This window comes from Heptranchias perlo, chromosome 12 (assembly GCF_035084215.1).
Source record: "Heptranchias perlo isolate sHepPer1 chromosome 12, sHepPer1.hap1, whole genome shotgun sequence".
NCBI classification, from domain to species: Eukaryota; Metazoa; Chordata; class Chondrichthyes; order Hexanchiformes; family Hexanchidae; genus Heptranchias; species Heptranchias perlo.
The window spans coordinates 70,400,012-70,418,100 of NC_090336.1; the positions used below are offsets into that span (position 1 = coordinate 70,400,012).

At 45.8% G+C, this 18,089-nt stretch overlaps 1 protein-coding gene across 5 annotated transcripts in view; it reads right to left on the reverse strand.

Moving 5' to 3' along the window:
• far1 (fatty acyl CoA reductase 1) overlaps positions 1-17,881 on the reverse strand; it is a 97,640-nt gene extending 79,759 nt beyond the window's left edge. For 2 of the 5 annotated variants that reach the window (XM_067994238.1, XM_067994236.1), the window contains exon 1: positions 17,745-17,881. The gene's annotated coding sequence lies outside the window, so the exon portion shown is untranslated. The remainder of the gene's footprint in view (positions 1-17,744) is intronic. The other 3 variants (XM_067994239.1, XM_067994232.1, XM_067994237.1) reach the window with 2 other exon arrangements.
• Positions 17,882-18,089: the final 208 nt, after the last annotated feature.

Consider the following 18,089-nt stretch of genomic DNA (forward strand, 5'->3'; position numbering starts at 1 on the left):
AGCTGTGAATGGTTTGGTGGGTCCTTACTTTCCAATTGCATGCTTTGATGTTGCTGCAAAAACTCTGAACCGCAGGCCAGTTACCTGGGCGAAGATGCTAACAAATCAAAAAGGTGCAACCGCCAAGTCGGAATGGCTGAGGCGTTAATGCTACAAGATACTGGGCCATAGTGCTCAGCCACAAGAAAGATATTGTCGACAGTGGAAGCATAGGACCAAGACTGTGCGAATGCTGATAGGGCTGACAACACCAGCTGATGTGGCCAATGATTTCCTCTCCCGAAACAACTAGAGTCATAAACAAGCTGAGGCTAGACTTGCACCTGACAGGTGCCTGAAGAACTGGTGCAGGAGAGAAGGGCCTCGCATTCCTGAGGGAAGTTGACACCCGAGGGGTGGCCTTCATCTGAACCAAAAGAGGACCAACATCCTTGCGGAGAAGATTAAAAAAAAGAGTGGGGGGGGGGGGCGGGGGGAGGATTTAAACTGATACAGCAGGGGATGAGGACATTCTAAGTTTGAGATAAGAGGGAGAGAGTAGAGTTAATAGGTCTATTGGAGTAGAAGCAGAAGGCTTACCGAAAATAAATACTGAAGAAATATCAGAATATAAATCCTTAGGTAATTTCCTGATTTAAGTAAGAAACAAACAAGCTATGACGAAGAGATAAAAACATTTGCAGATGGGGCATGGGAGACTAAAAAAAAAGCCACAAAAAAGAATAAGGATCAGCGAGGCATAAAAACATTAAGTCAGGATTGAGTGGTATGTACATGAATGGACTTGAACTCAAAAAAAATCGGAATTGCAGTAAATTTAATAAATGTGCAAATAAGGTGACTCATAAAAGGCTGGTTAGAAAAATTCAGGCATGTGTCATAGCAGAAAATGCAGCAACACGCATAGAAAGTTGGTTGAGACAGGAAACCAAGTTAGGGTAAACGGGTGCTGTTCGGATTGGACAAGGATGGGAACGTGGAAACGGGAACACAATCTCAAAAATTTGGTAGAAACACACAGCAGAATGGGCAGACAGGTGGCAGATGCAATTTAATTGAATTGTTCTGTCTTAAACCCCTACCAGGCTTTTTATTTTTTTTTAATTCTTGCTGGCTGTGTGCGGAACATAGGAACATAAGATCAGGAGTAGGCCATTCAGCCCCTCGTGCCTGCTCCGCCATTTGATAAGATCACGGCTGATCTGTGATCTAACTCCATATACCTGCCTTTGGCCCATATCCCTTAATACCTTTGGTTGCCAAAAAGCTATCTATCTCAGATTTCAATTGAGCAATTGAGCTAGTATCAATTGCCGTTTGCGGAAGAGAGTTCCAAACTTCTACCACCCTTTGTGTGTAGAAATGGTTTCTAATCTCGCTCATGAAAGGCCAGGCTCTAATTTTTAGACTGTGCCCCCTACTCCTAGAATCCCCAACCAGCAGAAATAGTTTCTCTCTATCCACCCTATCCGTTCCCCTTAATATCTTATAAACTTCGATCAGATCACCCCTTAACCTTCAAAACTCCAGAGAATACAACCCCAGTTTGTGTAATCTCTCCTCGTAACTTAACCCTTGAAGTCCGGGTATCATTCAAGTAAACCTACGCTGCACTCCCTCCAAGGCCAATATGTCCTTCCGAAGGTGTGGCGCCCAGAACTGCTCACAGTGTGGATTGGTGTGAGGCAATACATTTTTTTTGGGGGAGGTGCTCAGTACTCCAGCACACTGCTAATGTCTGACCAACAAGCTTGGCTCATTAATGAGATAAAATTCTTCCCAACTGGCTCCACACAACCCTACCAGACAATCCCCTAATGGATAAAATGGTCCTGGATGGGCAAACTGTGGAAAGCCAACCAATGCTTTGCGCTTGTAAGCTGCATGGGCCAGATTCCAAACCCGGGTGCCAAAGATGAAAAGATGTCTCTGTGTTACACCGTTGTGTGACCAGAGGTTAGTTTTGCATACCGCTTAGGTAAGAGCATGAAGTTTGTCTATAGGTTAACATAAAGGTAGTTAAAAAGGTAGCATTTTGCCATTTGAAAAGGAAACTTCATTATTCTTGGAAGACCAAAAAGCACAACGAAAAAAAAAATGAAACTATGAACCACAGCCAGGAAACTCACTACAGAATCTTGGACCGAGCCAATGATCACAAGTTCTTTGAAGCTAGAGTTCTAACAGCAACTCATATTAACAGCTACAGATGATACCGAGAAAGAAATGCCACTCACAATCATGTAAAATACGAATTATGTTAGATATGTTTATAATCAAAGAACATTTCCCATTCTCAACTGAGACATTCTTAACTGCGACAGAAAATAATTCACTTGAAGTTCAGCAGCCATTTGCAGACTGCTCAAAAATTCTCTACAGGTCAACAGTCACATCTTGGCGGAAAGTGCAACTGTACACAATTCATGACACTATATTTTAGAGTAGCAGTGGATGCTTTAAACATGTTCTAATCTGATAAACCTATTTTACGGCAGTAGAAAATTTGTGCACAATCTGACTGAACACTCCTAAAGGCTTACCAGGCTTTTTATTTTTTTTAAATCCTCGCTAGCTGTATTCATGCCAGTAGAAACAACAAAGGCAGCTATTCTACTGCTAACCTATACATCGACACAGAAATACTTTCATTTGAACTGCTCTGCTGAATCAGGACATAGATAATGAAATTAGCTAATAAGGAATGAAATGTCTCATGTATATCAAGGGTTTTGCCAAGTCAGCAATAGTGCCCGTGCAACTGCCACTATAAATATCTCAATACACACACACACCTTTGAGATCACTGTCATTAGTAGACTGGAAACATTAAAAAAATTACTTGAAATGACAGTCAGGAATGTCAGTAGTGATAACATAGACGGAACAATTCAAATGCAGGACAGACAGGCAGAGACAGACGTGGTACATCTGAGTCAGAAGGTTGAGAGCTCAAGTCTCACTCCAGAGATTTGAGCACAAGAATCTATGCTGACACCCCAGTGCGGTACTGAGGGAGTGCTGCACTGTCAGAGGTGCCATCTTTCGGATGAGACGTTAAACCGAGGCCCCGCCTGCCCTCTCAGATGGACGTAAAAGCTCCCATGACACTATTTGAAGAGCAGGTGAATTCTCCCCGATGTGCTGGCCAACATTGGATGAGTGCAGCTCCAACAACACTCAAGAAGTTCGACACCATCCAAGATAAAGCAGCCCGCTTGATTGGCACCCCATCCACCACCCTAAACATTCACTCCCTTCACCACCGGCGCACAGTGGCTGCAGTGTGTACCATCCACAGGATGCACTGCAGCAATTTGCCAAGGTTTCTTCGACAGCACCTCCCAAACCCGCGACCTCTAACACCTGGAAGGACAAGAGCAGCAGGCACATGGGAACAACACCACCTGCACGTTCCCCTCCAAGTCACACACCATCCCGACTTGGAAATATATCGCCGTTCCTTCATTGTCGCTGGGTCAAAATCCTGGAACTCCCTTCCTCACAGCACTGTGGGAGAACCGTCACCACACGGACTGCAGCGGTTCAAGGAGGCGGCTCACCACCACCTTCTCAAGGGCAATTAGGGATGGGCAATAAATGCCGGCCTCGCCAGCGACGCCCACATCCCATGAACGAATAAAAAAAATTTACCCCTCAACCATTATCACAAAAACAGATTATCTGGTCATTATCACATTGCTGTTTGTATGTGCGCAAATTGACTGTCGCATTTCCTGCATTACAACAGTGACACTTCAAAAAGTACTTAATGTGTATCATAAACGCTCCTGAGTTCATGACTGGCGTTATATAAATGCAAGTTATTTATTTACTTTTCATATAAAAGGAGCTCCTATAACTTTGACCAAGCTTTTGGTCACCTGTCCTAATGTCTCCTTCTTTGGCTCGGTTCAACTTTTGTCTGATTGCGCTCCCGTGAAGCTCCTTGGGTCGTTTTACTGCGATGAAGGCGCTCTCTCAACGCAAGTTGTTGATGTGGCATCATCCAACTTAGTGAGCAATGCCATGGGAGATCCTCCAGCAATTTCACAACGCTAAGGCAGTCTGTCACAATGCTGCTACTGTTCCAAAAGCAATCCGATATATTTCTGTGGAACTGCCACGCAACTGTTGTGGTCATATAACCTGACACCGTTTAGGCAGGTAGCCTGAGTACGTTTTGGCACCAAGGATTTCGTTCAAAGCCTCAAAAGTACTAGGGCGTTTTCATTCCACCACGTAAACAGAGTGCATATAACTGGGTCACTAAGCACGCAACATTGAAAATCATCTGCGCAGAAATCTCAAGTTCCATACCCGATTACAAAGAAAACCTACCTCAAAAAGAAAATCTGGTCATACTCATTGCAATTAATACAAGCATATTTTGTATACAATTAGAGATATACATATTAACGATTCAGGCTCAAATTTATCAAGTTTAAGTTGTGAAATGTAACCAAACCCGATTTTAGAATCTTTGTGCGTTTGCGTCACAAGTAAAATCTTTCAACTGTTACGTTATACATCACCTGAAAGGAGTTTCTCACCTGCAACATCTGCACCAAAAGTGTAGCCGTAATTTCAACGACTATTAGGGGTCCAGCAAAGTGAGACATTTAACTGGGAGGGTGAGGGGGGATGCAAAGAGAGGAGGGGAGGTGGGAGCCCCAGCCCAGAGTGCCAGGGAATATTCAAGAATAGGGCTTTTATTCCTGTGTCTCACTTTGCAGTGCACCTTCTCACAACCCACTTCGCAAACAGAATCCAAAAAATTGCACCAATTGGCTCCTGCTGATCACCGCTAACAGCAAGATTTTTTAAAACCTGTCTTTTCAGAAATCTACCTTTTTTGGCGGATTTCAACCAGCACAGGACGCATTTGCTAATTTCAACAAAGTATAAAATTGTCTTCTAATGTTTAATCCCCGCATTTAACTGTACTGCACTGGGAAGGGGTGATTTAAGACGAGGGATTGGATCCGATAGTTTAAACTCTACATTTACTTCACCACTCCAATAAACATTATATAGTTTTTTTTTAAATGCAATTTATTGTTTTGGGATATTTAGTCACACTTTGGATGTCATACTTAAATTTCTGGCAATTTTTTTTTTAAAGTACCAGTCAACCTCCCACTGCTTTGCATGTGGGGAATTTTTTTTTTATTATTCGTTCATGGGATGTGGGCGTCGCTGGCAAGGCCGGCATTTATTGCCCATCCCTAATTGCCCCTCGAGAAGGTGGTGGTGAGCCGCCTTCTTGAACCGCTGCAGTCCGTGTGGTGACGGTTCTCCCACAGTGCTGTTCGGAAGGGAGTTCCAGGATTTTGACCCAGCGACGATGAAGGAACGGCCGATATATTTCCAAGTCGGGATGGTGTGTGACTTGGAGGGGAACGTGCAGGTGGTGTTGTTCCAAAGACCAAAGACAGTTTTCAGGTGCAGTGGGAAGTGGGAGTAGAGGTTAGAGTGTATTTGATTCAGGGCATGCAGCTGTAATTGAGTCCCCATTTTAAAGTCATACATTCTGACCTTATTTTATGTATTTCCATTATAAATCCACATTTATAATTGAAACTGCCTATGTAAACCTGTCACTGTAATTGCACCATTCTACTAGTGATGGCGCTGCAGCACCTTACAGGGTGTAATTACAGTGTGACGAGTTTACATCGGTAGTTTCCATCATAAATGTGGACATAACCTTTTCCATAATAAACTGACACAAAGTGCACGCAGATATAAGATTACACACACACACACTTAAAATGATCTGATAATTCAATTTTTAAAAAACATTAAATCCTGTGTTATTTACATTGCCCAATTCAAATTATTGGATAACTCAATTTTTAGATTACATTTTTTAAATTCTCATCGTCGTTTTCGAAACCCTCCATGGCTTCGCCCCTCCCTATCTCTGTAACCTCCTCCAGCCCTAAATCCCTCCGAGTTCTCTGCCCTCCTCCAATTCTGGCCTCTTGTGCATCCCCGATTTTCATTGCTCCGACATTGGCGGCCGTGTCTTCAGCTGCTTAGACCCTAAGCTCTGGAATTCTCTCCCTAAACCCATCCACCTCTCTCTCCTCCTTTAAGACGCTCCTTAAAACCCATCTCTTTGACCAAGCTTTTAGTCACCTGTCCTAATATCTCCTTACGTGGCTCCTGTTTGATGCAGCAGGTACAGGCACAACAAGCAATTAGGAAGGCAAATGGCATGTTATACTCCAACCCCCTTGCAATAAAGGCCAAGAGTAAGGAGGTCTTGTTGCAATTATATAGGGATCTGGTGAGATCACACCTGGAGTACAGTGTACAGTTTTGGTCTCCTTACCTCAGGAAGGATGCACTTGCCTTAGAGGGGGTGCAACGAAGGTTCACTAGATTGATTCCTGGGATGAGGTAGGAGGAGAGATTGAATAGAATGGGCCTATATGCTCTTGAGTTTAGAAGAATGAGAGGTGATCTAATTGAAACGTATAAGATTCTGAGAGGGCTTGACAGGGTAGATGCTGAGAGACTGTTTCCCCTGGCTGGAGAGTCCAGAACTAGGGGGCATAGTCTCAGGATAAGTAGTCGGGCATTTAGGACTGAGATGAGGAAAAATCTCTTCACTCAGATTGTTGTGAATCTTTGGAATTCTCTACCCCAGAGGGCTGGGGATGCTCAGTTGTTGAGTATATTCAAGACTGAGATCGACAGATTGTTGGACATTAAGGGAATCAAGGGATATGGGGTTAGGGGGGGAAAGTGGAGTTGAGGTTGAAGATCAGCCATGATCTTATTGAATGGTGGAGCAGGCTCGAGGGGGCCGTATGGCCTACCCCTGCTCCTATTTCTTATGTTCTTATAACGCTCCTGTGAAGCGCCTTGGGATGTTTTACTACATTAAAGGCGCAATATAAATGCAAGTTGTTGTTATTTAAGAAATAGCAATCCACTCATTTCTTGTTCGTTTCTTCTGACTTTGCCAAGGAATTTACAAACCGGTTACATTCTAATTCACCCCAGAACGTGCCTGTTTACAGCAATTAAACCTCATGGCCCTAAAGGCACAGTTCCACTTATACTCAGCTCCGCCTTGCACAGAATAGATTGTGCGTTACTTGGTGTGACGCTCCTGTCCTTATCAAAGGACATATCTTCCAACTTTTAACGAGAATGCCATGGTAGATCCACTAACGGGGAAAAAGTTACAGGCTTGTGTTGTTAAAAGGCTGTCATTTTAGCATAAATGCAGATTCACACTGTTCATAATTGGCCGAGCTACACCAAAAATGCTTTTGTAAAACCGATTTGATGGACTAATACATAAAAAGCGCTAGAAAAAAATAAAGCAATAAAGAATTGTTTCAGTTCTTCATAGAACCAACAATAATGGTATAGTATGCTTCCACATCTCAATCATCTACCTGCAAAATAAATGGACTTATAAATAGCCAACACAAACATAATCCATCAAGTATTAATCAGGTTTCAATTATAGGAATCTTACAACACCAAGTTATAGTCCAACAGTTATATTTGAAAATCACGAGCTTTCGGAGACTTTCTCCTTCGTCAGGTGAGTGTGGGATTCCACGGAAGGTACCGCATATATAGTCAGAGAACAATGCCTGGTGATTACAGATAATCTTTCCAACTGCCCATTGTCAAGGCAATCAAAGTGTTCAGACTTAGAGACATTACATACAGGGCTACTGAATATACAAACGGTCAGGACCCAAAGACACAGAGAGAGAGAGAGAGAGAGAGAGAGAGAGAGAGAGACACACATCCGAAAGGAAGAGAAAGAGAGAGAATGACCAGTTGTATTAAAAACAGATAACTCTTTTTTCGCTGGTGGGGTTACGTGTAGCGTGACATGAACACAAGATCCCGGTTGAGGCAGTCCTCATGGGTACAGAACTTGGCTATCAATTTCTGCTCGACGATGCATAATTGAACCACGCAAAATATTCTTCGACCGACATGCTAAACTTTGAAGAGCTGAGATACGTAGAGCCATGACATGTTTTCTCTACCCTTTGTTGACGGACAGTCAATAGCTTCTTTTATGTTGGCTTAGCGCAGCTGACTGCTGACATGCAGGCCAGTGATAACATCACATCACATTAAATTTGCCAGATTAACTAATGCTGGCAGCCATGGAGACTTTTTTTTTAAAAAACCAGGTCTTCCAGGTTCTCTTTGCTTTTGCCAATAGTGCGTGACCTATGCATTGAGAGCCAGCAACACTACGCCAATGTAAAAGAATGCAATATTGACAATAAACCCGGTACAAAGTTCTCAAAACTAATTACCTTTTAAGTATTTTTGGGCACTGGTGACATACTGGATTTAGCACACCACCCTCACCTCTGGCATCTGGGTTTGATTCTACCCTGACTGAAGAAATGAAAGTTACTTCCCCTGAAAAAGAGTCATAATTAAAGCGGAGCAGGCTCGAGGGGCCAGATGGCCGACTCCTGCTCCGATTTCAACCCAGTCCTTAATAGGTCAAGAGCCATCAGCCCTGAACTGTCTACAGTTTAGCCCGAGGCTGGCATTTTCACTCAGAGACCACAAGAATGACTGACTTGGGAAATGTTTTTTTAAAAAATCACTTCATTTCGTTTGTGGATATAAGAAGTACTTGCTGCAGGAAAACTACTTCCCCTCACATTGTGATGGCGATTGCAAATGTGTAAAATTATCGTCCATGTAATTCCATTCCTGGTTTGAGACCAGGTCGACAGTTTAAACTGACAGTGGTTTTCCATCTACCATCTACTTCTGGTGACATTGGAGAACATACATCGCATCTCATTGAAACATGCAAAATTCTCAACAGGGTAGATGCAAGGAGGATGTTTCTCCTGGCTGGGGAGTCTGGAACCAGGGGTCACAGTCTCAGAATAAAGGGTAGGCCATTTAGGGCTGAGATGAGAAGAAACTTCTTCACTCAGAGGGTGGTGAATCTTTGGAATTCTCTACCCCAGAGGGCTGTGGAGGCTCAGTCATTGTCTACATTCAAAACAGAGATCGATAGATTTCTGGATATTAAAGGCTTCAAGGGATAAGGGGATGGTGCAGGAAAATGGCTTTGAGGTAGAGGATCAGCCATGATCTTGTTGAATGGCGGAGCAGGCTCGAGGGGCCGATTGGCCTACTCCTGCTCCTGTTTCTTATGAGAGCCATATTTTTAAAAGTCGCCATTGGGTGCGCACGTGAAATTAAAAGCACGAGTGAGATTCCCACTCTTTCAGCAAAGGAAGCCAGTCGAGGGTCTACGGACTCCTGACCGGAAATGGCAGAAAAGGATCATAGGAAAGAGCGGCATCTTGGAAGATCACTGGTCTCTGTTTAAGCACTGCTCCCCTGTGACCCTCAAGTGTTTATATTAAACACAAAACATGACAAGGTAAATACGAAGACAAAACAAGGGCCAGCGCCTATAAGCGGCTTCAAAAGTTGAGATTATACGACATTCAGTTGTTGCGTTTGTAGTCCTGCAGGGAACATAGAAAAGAACAATACTGAAAAAGATTCTCCACTCCATCAGGCCAGTCCCAAGAACTAATGGCCCAATCCCTCAGATATCTAAAACAAAAACACAAAATGCATGAAGCAATCCAGCAGGTCAGTCAGCACCTGTGGCAAGAACAGGCACGTTAATGCGTCAGGTACAGACCCTTCATGAATTGGGTTTTTTTCCTCATAGACGAACAGCATTTAGAAAGGAACAGAACAACAGGAAGAAGGGGGGGAAACATACAAGGGAGTAGAATGACATGTAGGGGGCTTAAACGGAAAACAAGAGTTGGTTAAATAGAAGTGATAGTAACATGAAACAATGAGAAGCGTAATGAAAGAAATGAAAGGCATTTAAGAAATGCAGAGGACCTGTAAATAGCTGAGGTTTGGGGGAGGGAGGGTGGAGTAAGGCAGGTCTGTAATGGAAACAAGGAAAGCTGGCAAAGTGGAACAGAAACCAACAGCCAAGGAGAAGAAAAAAGCAGACGGGCATCAAGGGTGCACGGTATGATGATAGAGTCCCCACCCCAAACACCAAGACATCACACCCACTCCCCCACCAAAATGCTGACACTCCCATCCCACATCGTCAGTATCCCCTCCCAAAAAGGTGGGAGCTGAAGTTATTAAAATCAATATTAAGACCAGAGGGCTGCAAACCTGGCCTAACAGAAAGATGAGGTGTCGTTCCTCGAGCTTGCATTAAGCTGCACTGGAACAGTGCAGAAGGCCAAAGACGGAGAAGTCAGAGTGGGATTGAGATGGGGAATTGAATTAGCAAAAATTCTCTAGATCAGATCGGTATGAGGAACCTGCTTCCTGCTCTCAATGTACCAGAAAAGGTCAGGAAGGGGACTCGAGTCAGACTGGAAATAAAGTGACCAACATATCTTAAACAAAGACGGTCATAGCTAGTACTCAAGGAGGTTTCCCCAAAGATACATCTTTTATCTGGAGGAAGTAATTTGAGTTAAAGGTGAGAGCAAAGGCGAAAGACTGAACAGGCTGGGCCTCTTTTCTCTATTAAAGAGAAGGCTGAGGGGTGACCTGATAGAGGTCTTTAAAATTATGAAAAAGTTTGATAGGGTAGACGTAGAGAAAATGTTTCAACTTGCGGGGGAGTCCAAAACTATAAGTCATAGATACAAGACAGTCACTAATAAATCCAATAGGGAATTCAGGAGAAACTTCTTCACCCAAAGAATGGGGAACGCACGACCACATGGTGCAGTTGAGGCAAATAGCATAGATACATTAAGTAGAAACTAGATAACCACATGAGGGAGAAAGGAACAGAAGGTTATGCTGATAGGGTGAGATGAAGTAAGGTAGGAGAAGACTCATGTGGAGCATAAACACTGGCATGGACCAGTTGGGTCGAATGGCCTGTTTCTGTTCTGTAGACTCCACCTAACTATGCGAGTTCAGCCAGGCCGAGGGTGGTGATCGAGCCGCTGTTCAAGTAATATCTATCCAACTGTTCCACACTATCTGCTCTCGTGGGCAGCCTGTACCATGCATTCACCATCCTCTGTGTAAAATAAAATCTAAACTTTCTGTGCAACTTGCCTCTTCCAAACTTCAGCCCAAGTCCCCGAACTCCAAGAGTTTGTGGCTGTCTGGATCATTCTATCGGGGTTCAATTTATCTACTCCTTTCAGCATTTTGATCAATGTCCCCCCCACTGCCTTCCTCTTCTCCGGAGTAAGCACTGTCAGACTCTTCCAACATCTCCTCTTCAACGTGGTTCTATTGCTTAAACATGTCATTCTGACCTGTGCTGTCAAATGAGCACGACAGCTGGACATAACTTCAGAATTTGTCAGAATTCTGTACTCAGTACTCAGCATGGCAATTACTGAATTTGAAGAATCAGCAGCAGAAATACCCAACTGCTGAGATCACGCCATTAATTTTAAATGTGTGATTGGCTGCGTCTCAGATAAAGACAATGCTTACATTTAGGGACTCAAATATTTTTGCTACGGCAAAGTCATTTCACTCGTGTCACAATTGAGCTATTGAATGACTTAACTTTAAGTCAATTTGTTCATTTTGTCAAATCTTTATGTAAGTAGCTATTCAATTATGGGAGGGCTCAGATCCTGTGCTGCATCAACACGGTGCCAAGCTTTCTGGAAAAATACAAATACACCATTAACTAAAATTGAAACAGTCCATTAGGTGCTTTCCTGACGTGTGCAAGATAAGGTTTAGAATTTTTTTTTTATAAATACTTGAGTATCCAGAATAAAGTTATGCCATCAGCTAGAACAATCAAATATCCAATTTATAGCAATCACTTTCAAAAGCATCTGCGTACTTTTAGGTTCCATTCTCCTGCTGATGAAAACTGTCCCATATATAAAATGTAGTGTGGTTTCACTAGCTGGAAGGCAAAAGACAGCAACCAGAGCTGTGCGTGTCAGCTCTGCTCATTTGGTAGTACCCTGGTATGAGTCAGAAAGTCATGGGCTTGAGTCCCAGACGAGAACCCCAGTTCGTAACTTGGGCTGCCTGATCTGAGGAGGCCCATCCTTCAGATCAGCCGGTAAACTGAGGTCCCGTCTGCCTTTCTCAGGTAGAAAGTATAGATTTCCATGGCACTGTCCAGGGAAGAACGTTGAGTTCACCAGGTCAATATTTCTCGGTCAACCAACACCATCAGGGGAAAAAAAGATTAATCATTCTCTCATTGCTGCCTGTTGTTGGCTATTAATGGCTGCTCGGTTAGCTTTCGTGAAAATTGTCACTGCACTCCAAAAAGTAATTCATTATGTGGAACACTTTAGACATATCCACGACACAAGCAGGCTCTATATAAATACAAGCATTTCTTTCTCCACTGTCAGCTTCACTGTCCAAAGCTCCTCCCTGTACCAATGCCGCATTCTCTCCAACTTTCCATTATTAAAGACAGAAGAAAAATTACTATTGCTGCAACATCTTAAGCATGTGATTTCTGTATTTTTTTTTAAAAAACTACCCTTTTGGAGGATCATACAATTTGCAATTGCGACAGGGGCCAATTTATATATTCATCTGATTCCCATTTGGTACAATCGGGCATGAATGCCTAGTTCAGAACCAGTGGAAACTGAGTTTTCACATCACTGAGGAGACAAAAACCCATTTTGGAAGATAATGAGCTTGGTGGTTCATTTGTTAGCAATCTATCCATGCCACAGATTTAAAACAAAATATCAGATGCAGCGTGAGGATACTGGGGATACAAACACTGAAGATCTTTAAAAAGCTGCTAGATGCAAAATTGTGATGCCAAAAAAATTCCACTGCAGATAGGGATCGCATGTTAGGTCACTGTATGAATTAAACAAATAGTTTCATGAGTGGTCTTTTTTTTAAAATTCATTTTCAGCATGTGGGCGTCGCTGGCAAGGCCGGCATTTACTGCCCATCTCACGTTGTCCTGAGATGGTGGTAGTGGGCCTTCTTTTTGAACCAATACTTGCTAGGCCACTTCAGAGTCAACTACCTTGGTTTGAGACCGGGTAAGGACGGCAGGTTTCCTTCCCTAAAAGGACATTAGTGAACCAGCTTCGTGGTTACTTTTACTGATAACAGCTTTTTTTTTTATTTCCAGATTTTTTTTTGTTAAAACTGATATTCAAATTCTCAAACTGCTATGGTGGGATTTGAACTGGATTGTTAGTCCAGTAATATAACCATTACAGTACCGTAACGCTAGGAAAGGAAAGCTCGGTGTCTTAAAGCTGTCTGAACGCAAGGATCAATAATGTTTCAGAGCTCAAATTAGGCAATTATATGTTACTTATTAACTACAATCCTATCAACCCTGTTGCGCGATGTGTGATTTGTATTGTAAAAAGAGTGATAAACCTGGTGTATATACCTAAACAGTAAATATTGAACTGCAGCTCAACTGTCAGCTGATATCGGGCAGCCCGCATTGCAATCAAAAACTAAAAATTCCAACTGAAGTCATCTGAATCCCAAGATCATATTTCACCTCTGGAAGACTCTCCCGGCCAATGTCGAAGAAGAGAGAAAATAATCCATTTGGCCAATTTCTTCCACGACAATGCTGTTGTTGTTCAGATCTGCTGACACTGGGGCAGGCCATGAGAAGCAGCCAGACGCGCAAGCTTCAATTCACAGACTATGGAAAGCTAAATTTATAATCGGAGAACCATTGATGTTGCTAAAACGTGAAGATATTTTCACGAACCTAACATTACTTGACCACAAAATTGTTTTTTATGTACAGTGTCTTAAACTACTTATAGAAGGATCAGTTAAACTCATTCCTGAAAGCTTTGAACTATTGTGCAGGGTAACTGAAATCTTAAAAGCTGCACAAAATATCCATTGCACTAATTGCAGAACCATAACAATTTGCCCTATTTACCAGTCACGTCTCATTTTTCTGCAATATTATTCTGGGAACTTGAACCACAGTGTTGTAATGGAGATATGGCCGTTGCTGGCAATGCCAGCATTTATTACCCGTCCCCAGTTTCCCTTGCTTGCGAGGGCAGTTAAGAGTCAACTACGTTGGTATGGGGGGCTAGAGTCACATGTAGGCCCCAGACCCGGGTAAGGTCGGCAGGTTACCTTCCCTAAAGTGAACCAATTTTTAGGACAATCCGACAGCCTCATTATCGGTTTCCAGATTTTTTTTTTAAAAACGGAATTCAAATTCTCAAAAGCGCCGTGGTGGGATTTGAACTCGCGTTCTCTGGAATATCAGTACAGATCTCTGGATTGCTAGTCCAGTGACACAATCACAACACCACTGGACCCATGCGCGTGGTAGAGTGAAATGTCGAGTATGAAAATTGCTCACTTGAACTCACAAAAATCACCCAAAAGAACAGTACAGATTTTATTCTTCCAAACTTGGGTTCTGTCTGGCATGAGCATTTTGAGCTGTGCTTCACTGAGATTGCGTTGGAAGCAATCTAAAAATGATAAATTGAGAGCATCCATTAGCTTACTGTGCAATATTAAAGCATGTTGACTTATCTGCGAGTTTTCCAAAAAGCCTCTACGCCCAGCGACAACACTGCAACTATCATTAATAAGCAACCTCTCCACAGAGAACGACATCTTGTTGACGGACAATTTAACTTTTTTTTGTGTAGATTCCATGTTGGACAGGTCTTCAAAATAATTGGAGGGGACTCCAAAACAATGAAAAAAAGTCAGTTTTGTGAGCAAACGTGTGCACTCAATGTAAGAGACGGACGTGGTACGCAACCGTACGCCAAGTATAATGCACACAGGCGGAGAATAAGCTTGATTTTCTCAAAACGAGATTGTCAATTTTAGCATCAAATTCGACAACAACTTGCATTTATATCGCGCCTTACACGTACTAAAACGTCCCAAGGCGCTTTACAGTCAAGTGATCAGACAAAAATTGACATCAAGCCAAAGAATGAGATATTAGGACGGGTGACTCAAAGCTTGGTCAAAGGAGTTAGTTTTAAGGAGCATGTTAAAAGATGAGGGAGAGGTGGAGTGGATTGGGTGGGGGGGCGTTAACAGGAACAGGAGTAGGCCATTCAGCCCCTCGTGCCTGCTCCGCCATTTGATAAGATCATGGCTGATCTGTGATCTAACTCCATATACCTGCCTTTGGCCCATATCCCTTAATACCTTTGGTTGCCAGAGCTCAGGGCCTAGATGGCTGAAGTTTAAATTCATGGTATTTTGAGCTGCATAATAAGACACTGAAATTCTATTGCACTCTTTTATCCAGCACACAAATAACTTTCATTCGATCAGCGTGAGATTTGATCCAGGGTACTGAGAGATGGAAGGCTAGAAATGAACCGACTGCCAGCCCAGCCCCCCATGTCAGTTCTAAAGCTTCCCTTCTCTTGCCAATTGAAACCAGAATACACAAGTACACAAATTAACATATCTTGCACATTTATTTATCTGACGAGGTTTGGAATGGAAGGGTGTGAAGGCCTTGGAGAGGGTGCAGAGGAGATGTATCAGAATCATGAGGGGCTTCAGTTACGCAGGGAGACGAGAGGAGCAGAGACGGTTAAGGGCAGATTTAATAGAGGTGTTCAGAATTATGAGGGGTTTTGATAGAGTAAATAAGGAGAAACTGTATCCAGTGGCAGGAGGAACAGTAACTAAAGGACACAGATTTAAGGTAATTGGCAAAAGAACCAGAGGAGAGATGAGGAGAATTTTTTTTTTAAACGCAGGGAGTTGTTATGATCTGGAACGCGCTGCCTGAAAGGGCGGTGGAAGCAGATTCAATAATAACTTTCAAAAGGCAATTGGATAAATACTTGAAAAGGGAAAACACTTTTACAGGGCTCTGAGGAAAGAGCTGGGGAAGTAGGACGAATTGGACAGCTCTTTCAAAGAGAGGGCACAGGTGCGATGGGCCGAATGGCCTCCCATTGTGCTGTATGATTCCATGATTGATGCATGACAAACCTCAACCAGATTAATAAATGCACAGGATCACTCCATCAACACCCAACCTCCTGCAAAAAAACAAACAACATAACTCGGGATTAACTTCTCCGATTTCTGTTGATGTCTCAAATGCAAATTGTTTTTCACATCACAGGGGTTCCTCCTTTAAGGGTTAAATTATGTGCAGGGCTTTGCAACTGGAAAGTGTGCAGAGGTGGGTTGCTACGTTACTGCACCCAAAATAGATGCCCGATAATAACACCGGCGGACCGGGGAATGTGCTGCTGCTGGCACCAGGAGAGCTATGGGGAGGCAGAAGGGGAGCGCCTATCAGAGAAGGACTGGGGGAGGATGGGACGGGAAAAGGCACGAGGTGGGGGGGGGGGGGGACAATGGGAACCGGGCAAGGGCCCATCTTTAGGGGGGTGGGGGAGAAGGGCACAGGCACTGACAGGGGGGGTGGGGGGGAATTCAGGTTCAGGCAGGGTCCCATGTACATGTCGCATGGGGGCTGGCAGGGTCTGTGGGGGGGGTGAGGGTGGAAGGGGAGATCCGTGGGGGGGGGGGGGGGGGGGGATGAGAAGGGAGATCCGTGGGGGGGGGGGGGTGGGGGGATGAGAAGGGAGAGCCGTGGGGGGGGGGGGGTGGGGGGGGGAGGAGAAGGGAAGTCCGTGGGGGGGGGGGGAGGGGTGGAGGAAGGGGAGGTTAGTTGGGGGGGGGGGAGGCGGTGGTGGAGTAAGGGGATGTCCGTGGGAGTTGTGGGGCGAGGTCCATGGGGGGGGGGGGGGGGGGGATAGAGGAGGGATGGTCCATGGTGGGGGGGGGGGGGGGGGGGGGAGAGGGGGTCTGTGCGGGGTGGGGTGCGAGAGGGATCCTGTTTGGGGGGGATCCTCCGGGGCAGGGGGCCACAGTTTTGGTGGGGGGGTCTCTGGGGCAGGGGGCCACAGTTTTGGGGGGGGTCTCCGGGGGAGGGGGACCCTGTTTTTCGGGGGGGGGTGGTCTCCGGGGCAGGGGCGGTCTCCGGGGCAGGGGCAGGGGGACACTGTTTTTCGGGGGAGGGGGGTGTCTACGGGGCAAGGGGACCATGTTTTTCTGGGGGAGGGGGCGCTCTGGGGCAGGGGGACCCAGTTTTGCAGAGGGGGGGGGGGGGGGGTCTCCAGGGCAGGGGGACCCTGTTTTGCAGGGGGGGGTCTCCAGGGCAGGGGGACCCTGCTTTGGGGGGGGGGTCACCGGGGCAGGGGGACCCCTGTTTGGGCAGGGGGTGTCCTCTGGGCCTGGGGGACCTTGTTTTTTTTTTGGGGGGGGGGGGGGTCTATGGGGCAGGGGCCCTTGTTTTCGGGGGGAGGGGTCTCCAGGGCAGGGGGACCAGATTTTTTTTTTGGGGGGGGGGGGGGGGAGGTCTCCAGGGCCTGGGGACCCTTGTTTTCAGGAGGGGGGGGGTCTCCGGGGCAGGGGGGGGGGGGGGAAGAGTAGAGGGGAGGGGATCGCTTATAAGGGGGGGGGGGGGGGGAGGGGGTCGCCTGTGTGGGGGGGGGGGGGGGGTCGCCTGTGGGGGGGGTGGGGGTCGCCTGTGGGGGGGGGGGGAGGGGGGCACCCGTGGTTTCTTTCCTTACCCGCCCTCTCCCGATGCTGCCGTGTCGGGGTGAGGGGAGCAGCGCGGAGGGGGTGTGTGTGGTTGACGGGGAGGGGGGGCGGCGGCGGCGGCGGTTGCGGAGAGCGGCCTAGGCCCGGCCGGGACCCGCGCTCGAGCCCGAGGTGATCTCCCCCTCTCCCGCCCGCCCCCCTCGGCCTACCTGATCCGCTCCGGCCGCCGAGTAACAGAGCCACAGGTCCGGGTGCCGCGCCGTCAGAGGCCAATTGCCCGCCGCTCCCAGTCACACCACCCTCGGCCCGCCCGCCGCCGCCGCCGCCTCAGCGCTTCGCTCCGCTCCGCTCCCTCCCGGCCTGTCACCGGCTCACACCGCCCCGCCCCTGATTGGCCGAGACGCCCGCCCAGCACGGGGGCGGAACCACTGGAGCTACCAATCAGAGGAGGCAACGCTGTCCGCTCCGCGTTTCTATTGGATAAGACTCACGTCAATCCGCGAGTGGGCGGGTACTTCATCTGCGAGTTTGGCTTCTATTGGATAGGATTCATG